The sequence below is a fragment of the Lagenorhynchus albirostris genome, chromosome 20, assembly GCF_949774975.1.
Source record: "Lagenorhynchus albirostris chromosome 20, mLagAlb1.1, whole genome shotgun sequence".
In the NCBI taxonomy this organism is placed as follows: Eukaryota; Metazoa; Chordata; class Mammalia; order Artiodactyla; family Delphinidae; genus Lagenorhynchus; species Lagenorhynchus albirostris.
This window is the reverse complement of record NC_083114.1, coordinates 8,483,864-8,492,939: the sequence shown is the minus strand read 5'-3', so window position 1 is coordinate 8,492,939 and position 9,076 is coordinate 8,483,864.

Genomic DNA, 9,076 nt, shown 5'->3' with positions numbered 1-9,076 from the left:
TCCTCGTGGCCATTGTTGCAGGTGAGGCTGGTTGCAATCATGACCTCAAGCAACAGGTGTTTGAGAGGAGCCCGCTTCTCCCCACAGCCTGCTCATTAGCGTTCTCTCCTCTCCTTTTAGCCCCACCGACCCCTCAAGCCCACTTCCTGCGATCCATGCCACAGCCCTTCAACCTGGCTCTCTGTCCATCCCTGAAAGCTTTTTTCTCTCCCTCCTTCCTCGCAGGGCTCGCATCTCGTCAGCTACAGTGGTATCTGCTGGTTCCTGTCCTCCGTGTTAGACAGTCGCCCAGGCAGGCATAGCATCCCGGTGCAGGAGTACCTCTCCTCCAACAGCGTCTCCAGAGAACTCCCGGAGGCCGCCCCGTCCTGGCTCCCCAGTACGCCCTCTCCAAACTACCCGCTCTCCACCCTCCAGCGGCCCGAGAGCGCCCCAGGCCAGAACAAGGGAAGCAGAGGGGCAGAACTCCCCGAGGATTCACTGGGACCCAACCCGTACTCCCCTCACCCCGGGGCGTGGCCAGGACCCTGCATGGACCCGCCTCCTGGATTGGCCCCGCCTCCAGGCCGAGCTCCGCCTCTCCCTGTGAGGCTGAGCTCTCCCTCTCCCTGCGGTGGACCCAGACCTACTGGTCGAGGAGAGCTTCCCGCACCCGGCCTTAGCAAGACTTCTGGCCAGGCTCGGTCTCCTGCTTCCGCCCCCACGGAGGAATCCTCACGAAGTTGAGGCGCAAGCTCTTCGTCTGCAGTCAACCGCACGCCCACGCCCCCTCCCCGCGCTGACCCTCCGAACTCTTGCTGTCGCCCCGCCTTCCCAGGGCAGGCGTTTAGCAGATTATCAACTTCGGACCCTATTGGTCACCTAGGCGCTCAGCTCCCGAGCATCGGAGGCCGGGTTGGCATTTTCCATCGGTCCCTGCACGCACCTCTGTCACTGGGAACCCAGCCTTGCCTTGATGCTTTTCCAGATTCACAAAGGGAGGCAACCTTGAGTTTAGCCGACTCTAAACCAAGAATGCATAGAGGCAGCCTGTCTGTGTCCTTCAGTTTATTGCCCAGGCCACAGAACTACCCTGAGCCCTGGTCCAGAGAGCTCAGAAGCATTTTCTCTTGGGGAGGAAACTGATTCATTTCTGAATATTTGTTTTCTTTTCATATTTGGGGTGAGAAGAAACAAAGTAGGCTGAGAAGAGGTGAGAATCAGACAGAAGTGCTGACAGGTGTTGGGGAAATGTCAGTTAAAACCAATAAACATTTCCTGAATCTCAGCTAAGTGCCCAAATCAAAAGGAGGATGGAAGGGAGAAAGAGGAAGACAAAGTGGGTGAGAGAGAGAGAGAGAGAAGAAACGTAGGAGGGAGGGCTTGTAATGCAGGGGTCAGATTCTGGCCTGTAAAGGCAAAGAGGCCTTGGATTCAGGAGCAGGACCAGAGACTGATTTTCCATAATATTGCTGATTTTTTTCCAGGTTGCTTTGAATATACCCAAAACTCTCAAGTGAGACTGTCCAGATTCAAATGCTGGCTCTACCACTTATTAGGTCTGTAACCTTAGCCGTGGTTCGATCCCTGGTGGGGGAAGATCCCACATGCCGTGGAGCAACTAAGCCCGTGCGCCACAACTACTGAGCCCGCGCGCCACAGCTACTGAAGCCTGCACGCCTAGAGCCTGTGCTCCGCAACAAGAGAAGCCACTGCAATGAGAAGCCCGTGCACCACAACGAAGAGTAGCCCCCGCTCGCCGCAACTAGAGAAAGCCTGTGTGCAACAACAAAGACCCAATGCGGCCAAAAATAAATAAATAAATAATAAATTAATTAAAAAAAGAAAAATTAGAAACTGGCCGTTTGTTTTCCAAAGTGTCTGTACCATTTTGCATTCCCACCAGCGATGTATGAGAGTTCTGGTTGGTATCCTGCTCTGTGCCTTGGCCAGTACTTGGTGTTGTCAGTTTTGTCGTTTTTGTTTTGCGTGCCGGTCCATTAGGTGTGTGGTGCTATCTCACTGTGGTTTTAATTTGTGTTTCCCTAATGACTAATGATGCTGAGTATCTTTTCATGTGCTTCTTGGCCATTCACATATCTTCTTTGGTGAAGTGTCTGTTCAAATATCTTGGCCTTTTAAAAACTGGGCGGGTTTATTTTCTTATTATTGTGTTTTAAGAGTTCTTTAAATATTCTAGATATAAGTCCTTTATCAGATATGTGATTTGAAAATATTTTCTCCCAGTCTGTGGCTTATATTTTCATTCTTCTAACTGCATTTTTCCAAGAGCAGAAATTCTTAATTTTGCAGTCATTTAAAAAAATATATATTTATTTATTTACTTATTTGTCTGTGCTGGGTCTTAGTTGCAGCATGTGGGATCTTCATTGTGGCACATGGAATCTTTAGTTGTGGCATGCGGGATCTAGGTCCCTGACCAGGGATCAAACCCAGGCCCCCTGCATTGGGAGCGTGGAGTCTTAGACACAGGACCACCGAGGAAGTCCCTGCAGTCACTTCTTGCTTTGTTTTAAGCAGCCATTTTTTTCTTCCTACTTCTGTTTAGTTGGTATATAGAAGGCAATGGAATGTCCCACAGGGGCAGAACCAAGCAAGCAGGACACACACTGGCAAGTGGGTCTGCCCATCATTCTCCCATGTGCCCAAAGCCTCAAGGTCAAAGGGCATCCTGGGAGGAGAGTGGACCTAGCAACCCAGATCTCTTACAGTCTCATTCTTTACTCAGTGTGTTATCCTTGGGCTGGCAGCATGGGCACCACCTGGGAGCCTGTCCGAAGTGTGGCGTCTGCATTTTAATGAGATGCCCAGGCCAGGAGTGCACACATTAGAGTTTGAGGAACACCAGCAACGACAGGCCCACATGAAGGAAGGATGCACATTTCATAGATGTGAAAGGGAGGGAACATTGCAGCCACTGAAATGAATTCTGGCCACTGAAATGTCCTAGCAATGCCACGGGTCTGGGAGCTCACCACAAAGGAGATTCATGCTGGTGTTTGTACCGGGATGAGCTGGCCTGGGGTAGGACTGTTTCTGAGTGTAATGCAGGTAGCAAAGCACGTTCACGTGGACAGTCAAGGAGTGACCAATAAGTCTGTGTTCTCGAGTCCATGTTCTAAGCCCAAGTCCATGTTCTCCAGGTCGGCTTTGCCCATGGGCACTGAGAGGCTATTGTCCCCTAAGGATGTCTAAGCACCTGCCCTTACGGATGGAACAGTGGGGCACCTTCCTTCTCAGAAAGCTCCCAGCCTTGCACTCCATTCTGGCTGCATCTCTGTACCTGTGTGAGCAAGTGATCATTATTTGCTGACTGCTCAGCTTCCTTTCTTTTGGGCAACGATCCCTCCCCAAATCCATGTGGTTCTGGTGGGCTGTCAGTCAAGGCATCCCGGCCAATCAGACTCTTGGGATTTGGAACCCTGCCCAGGAATAGACAAGGATGGAGGTTTGGGGGGAACAGGAGGGAAACAGCGGGAAGAGAGACCAGCTCATGCTAATGATACGTCCATGCTCCCCTGGTCTCTGTTTAGTTCTAGGCCTGGATGTTCTGCTTCCCCCCGAGTCTGTGTTTATTCAGTATTGCCTCAATACATTCCTTTTTTCTTAACTTCGTCTGGGTTCGCGCTTGCAACCAAAGAACTCTCACTGATACAAAACCTTGCAAGATAATTGGCCAGGACTTCCCTGCGGTCCAGTGGTTAAGATTCTGCGCTTCCACTGCAGGGGGTACGGGTTCGATCCCCTGGTAGGGAAAGATCACTCATGCTTTGCGGTGCAGCCAAAAAATAATTTAAGTTAATTTAAGTTAAAAAAAAAGATAATTGGTTAGCACTGCTGCTAGCCCATAAGGGGTCTTTGTGCCTTTAACCTTGTTGTTAAAAGGCAGCACCTCTGGGCTTCCCTGGTGGCGCAATGGTTGAGAGTCCGCCTGCCGATGCAAGGGACACGGGTTCGTGCCCCGGTCCGGGAAGATCCCACATGCCGCGGAGCGGCTGGGCCCGTGAGCCGTGGCCGCTGAGCCTGCGCGTCCGGGGCCTGTGCTCCGCAACGGGAGAGGCCACAGCAGTGAGAGGCCCACGTACCACAAAAAAACAAAACAAAAAAAACACTTTAATAAAAGGCAGCCTTTCTGAATAGATGGAGGTGTAGTTGACTTGGCAGAGAACAGCACCTTTATGAGATACAGAACAAGGCGCCTCTTCCTCCAGGCCCCTGGAGCCCCCTTGGCGGGGCTCGGCTTGTTGAGCAGAATGCTGGCTGGAGTTCAGTTCTCACTCACCTCCTTTGCTGCGTGCTCTTGTGCAGTGCCCATCCTGCACAACCTTACGTGGAGACTCTGTTGTCAGGTCGCCCACATTTCCCTTCGGCTCTTTCTCTTCCTTCCGCCTTCTAGTTTACCTCTTCTAGGCTTTTACTGTGGCAACATCAAGGTTGATAACAGCTATGTTTACTTTCATAGCCGTAGTTAAGTTTTCCGTGCTTTGTCCATCTGTTGATTCTAAAAACTGAAACTCGATGAAGAGTGTTTACCTTACATACTGTGACTGTATAAATATCTTTCATTGCAGAGCTAGTAATCACTAACATTATATTTCCTTTCTTGAGGAAATGCTGTTGGACTACTTTTAATTACCTTTTGAAAAACAATATTTGATACATTCACAGGGTTATATGAAATATATGTTAGTTATAAATGATTCGAATATAATGAATACCCGTGTACCTATCACCCAACTCAGGGACAAATTACTTATTGCCAATAACATGTTATGTACCAGTGTAACCCTCCCTGTCCCATTTCCCTGTAAACTGCTCCCTCAGTTTTGCATCAGAGTTATTCTAACCTGCAGCCAGGGAAGCTCGGGAATTTGCCCACCAATTCCCTATCTGTCATTAGTTCATAGGTCAGCCTCCAGACCCGGGTGACCCTGACCATGGCTCATGGGATGGCACCTGTCCCTGGCAGGGCCAGAGAATGTTTGGGCTTGGGATGGAGAGACAGCCCGCGGCTCTGGCGGCTAAGGACAGCCCACAATATAAGGGCCACATTTCTCACCACGTGGACCAGAGGAGGAGGTTGGTTTGCAGAGAAAGAGCAACATGGTCAGGGAAGGGACTTCCCTGGTGGTCCAGTGGGTAAGAATCCTCGCTCCCAATGCAGGGGGCCCGGCTTTGATCTCTGGCCAAGGAACCAGATCCCGCGTGCCATAACTAAGACCCGCGCAGCAAAAATTAATTAATTAATTAAAAAAAAAGATGCTCAGGGAGGAGCAAGACGAGAGTCCAAGTGCTACGGTCTGAATATCTGTGTCCCCCAAATTCGTATGTCGGGAAAGTAACCCACAAGGTGACGGTTTTAGGAGGTGGGCCTTTAGGCGACTCCACTTTCATTAATAGGATTAGTGTCCTTATAAAAGAGACCCCATAGAGCTCCCTAGCTCCACGTGAGGACACAGCAAGAACTCAGTGACCTGGAATCGGGCTGTCACCTGACCATGCCAACTATGATGGACGGCACCATGATCTTGGACCTCCAGCCTCCAAAACTATGAGAAATAAGTTTCTGTTGTTTATAAGCTACCCAGTCTGCGGTATTTTGTTATAGCAGTCCAAACAGGTTAAGACACAGAGGAAGAGTCCTCACAGGATTTGAATTCTGTTTTTTTTAAATTTAATTTTATTTATTTTTTATACAGCAGGGTCTCATTAGTTATCTATTTTATACATATTAGTGTATGTATGTCAATCCCAGTCTCCCAATTCGTCACACCACCATCACCAACCCCCCACCACTTTCCCGCCTTGGTGTCCATACGTTTAGGATTTGAATTCTTGATTCCAACTATTCTGAGGTCCAGCTGGACACGTGACCTCACAATCCGTAATTAACTCCCCTTTGGCTTAAACTAATTTTGGTTCCCTTCCATCATTTGCAGCCACTCATCGGCAAGGATGCCTGCCAAACACCTCTGTGTTTTTTGCTCCTTCTCTGTTTGCTAGTAAAAGAGTGCAAAACAGTTAAAACAACTTAGCAATAATAACTCCACTTTCTGGGAATTTACCAAAGTGTGCTTTTTGTTCATTATCTTATTCCATACTCAAACCAAATCTAGATGAGTATTATTGTGCTGTGTTACAGATGAGTAAACTGAGGCATAAAGAAGCTATAGGGGGGGCTTCCCTGGTGGCACAGCGGTTAAGAATCCGCCTGCCAACACAGGGAACACAGGTTCAAGCCCTGGTCCGGGAAGATCCCACATGCCGCGGAGCAACTAAGCCCGCGTGCCACAACTACTGAGCCTGCGCTCTAGAGCCCACGAGCCACGACTACTGAGCCCACATGCTGCAACTACTGAAGCCCGTGTGCCTAGAGCCTGTGCTCCACAACAAGAGAAGCCACCGCAATGAGAAGCCTGCGCACCGCAATGAAGAGTAGCCCCCACTCGCCACAACCAGAGAAAGCCCATGCGCAGCAACAAAGACCCAACGCAGCCAAAATAAATAAATTAATTAAAAAAAAAAAAGGAAGCTCTATGAATCCTGCAGGTTCACAAGACCATTAAGAGAAAGGCCCGTTATCCATGCCTCTGCCTGCTTGACCTGAAAGCCTGTGTTCTTAACCTCATGTATCACTGTCTTTGCAAAGTGAACCACCACTGGTGGGATCCAAACTCACATCCCAGATTTGAAAGTCTCCTTCCTCACGAGAATTCCAGAGGCTGACTGAGGTCTGGAAGGCGTGGTGATCAGGCTGCTGCGAGTGACGCCGATTTATTTTCCTATAGCTTAAAAGGGAGCTTAGAAAAATCTTCTCAGACTGTGTGACACCCCCATGTCCTCTCCTCATGCCACAAGGGCCTCTTCATGGGCTGCTTCAGGGCTAGCTGCCCCCAGAGCGAGCCACCTAAGAGAGCAAGCTCCGTTGCCTTTTATGACCTAGTCTTGGAGGAAAAACACTGTCACTTTCATCATATTTCTATTTGCTGGAAGCAAGTCGCTAGGTCCACCCCACACTCAAGGGGAGGGGAATTAAGCTTCACCTATTGAGGGAAAGAGTATCAAGAATTTGTGGGGGGACTTCCCTGGCGGTCCAGTGGTTAAGACTCTGTGATTTCACTGCAGGGGGCGCAGGTTTGATCCCTGGTCAGAGAACTAAGATTCCGCATGCAGCCCAAAAAAACAAACAAACAAACATAAAAAGGAATTTGTGGGTCTATTTTAAAACTACCAGAGTTTGCCTTCTGGTCACAAATGACTTACATTCCTCCCTCATGACAAATATGCTCACCTAGCCCAAGGTCCCCAAGCATCTCATCCCATTCCAGCATCAACCAGCTGAACGTCCAGACTCTTGCTGTGTTGTAAGTGGGGGAGTTAAGTCCCCTTTGTGGAGTCTTTGAGGATTATTCCAGCGTGGCTGTGGCAGTGCCACCTGAGAGGCGTAAGAAATTAGAGGTCCTAGAAGAGGGGCGCACGGCATGCCACGCAGGGGCCACATGGGAGGAGCACCCAGGGAGCGGGCTCCACCAAGCAGATGGAGAGCTGAGAGCGAGAGTGAGGACCCGTGGGCAAATGTCTTTACGGGGTCAGGGTGGAGTCCACAGGCAAAAGGCATGAGGGGATTTCATTGGTGCGTTTGAATGTCACTAGGTCACAGAGAGGGGAGACCAAGAAGGGGAAATTGTGCCAGGAACCAAACCAGCCTGATCACACTGGTGCACCTGGTTACCTGGTGAGGCATCAGGGAAATATGAAGTTTCAAAAATTTAAAATACATTTGCCAGTTGTTATGGGCTGAGTTGTGTCCCCCCCAAATTCATATGTTAATCCCCAGTACCTCAGAATGTGACTGTACTTGGAGACAGGTCTTTAAAGAGGTGACTAAGTTAAAATGAGGCTATAGGGTGGGCCTTACTTGAAATGACTGGTATCCTTGTAAGAAGAGGAGATTAGGAATAGAGACACCAGGGATGTGTGCTCATAGAAGAAAGACCATGTGAGGACTCAGTGAGAAGGTAACCATCTGCAAACTAAGTAGAAAGATCTCAGAAGAAACCAAACCTACGTGCACCTTGATCTTGGACTTCTAGTCTCCAGAACTGTGAGAAAATAAATTTCTGTTGCTTAAACTGCCCAGTCTGTGGTACTTTGTTATGGCAGCCCTAGCAAACCAATACACCATCTCAATCAAGTCCAGGTACAGATGAGGCTCTTTGGATGTAATTCCTTAAGTACAGCTCCTGAATACCTGTGAACTAAAGAGACAAGTGATCATCCCCTGCATACCCGAAATACAATGGTGGGACAAAGGATAACCATTGTAGACATTACCGTTGCGGTACACAGGCCTCTCACTGTAGTGGCCTCTTCCATTGCGGAGCACAGGCTCCGGACGCGCAGGCTCAGCAGCCATGGCTCACGGGCCCAGCCGCTCCGTGGCATGTGGGATCTTCCCAGACCGGGGCACGAACCCCTGTCCCCTGCATTGGCAGGCGGACTCTCAACCACTGTGCCACTAGGGAAGCCCTCTATCAATTTTTTAAAAAGGAGAAAACCAAGTGTGAAGAAAGAGAGAATATAGAGTTTAATTTTCTACAATGGAGAAAACTCAAGGGTTATACTTTCCTGCCTCCACAGAGCATTTGACAGAAACAGGTTGAGAACCCTTGCTGTACAGCAAGGAATGTCATTGAAGGATTCAACCACTGGGAAGGAAGAATTGTTCTCTGTGGGGGACCACTGTTTGAGGGTGAAGCTTGGTCAGTGGGATAGAAACTGTCCGTGGTATTTGTGAGAATTCTGGCTCTGTGTCTGTTTATCTGCACAGGGATTTGTCAAACACTACGTTCTACTGAATCCCTGAAATATACTTATGTACGGAGGGGAAAATGGCACAGGGGCTGGGGGCTTTCAGTCACCTTTTGGGATCTGCAACCTGGGCGATGAAGACTGATTGCATGGGAATTCCCTGGTGGTCCAGTGGTTAGGACTCTGAGCTTTCACTGCTGGGGCCTGGTTTCAATCCCTGGTCGAGGAACTAAGATTCCCCAAGCTGCATGATGTGGCCATGCTT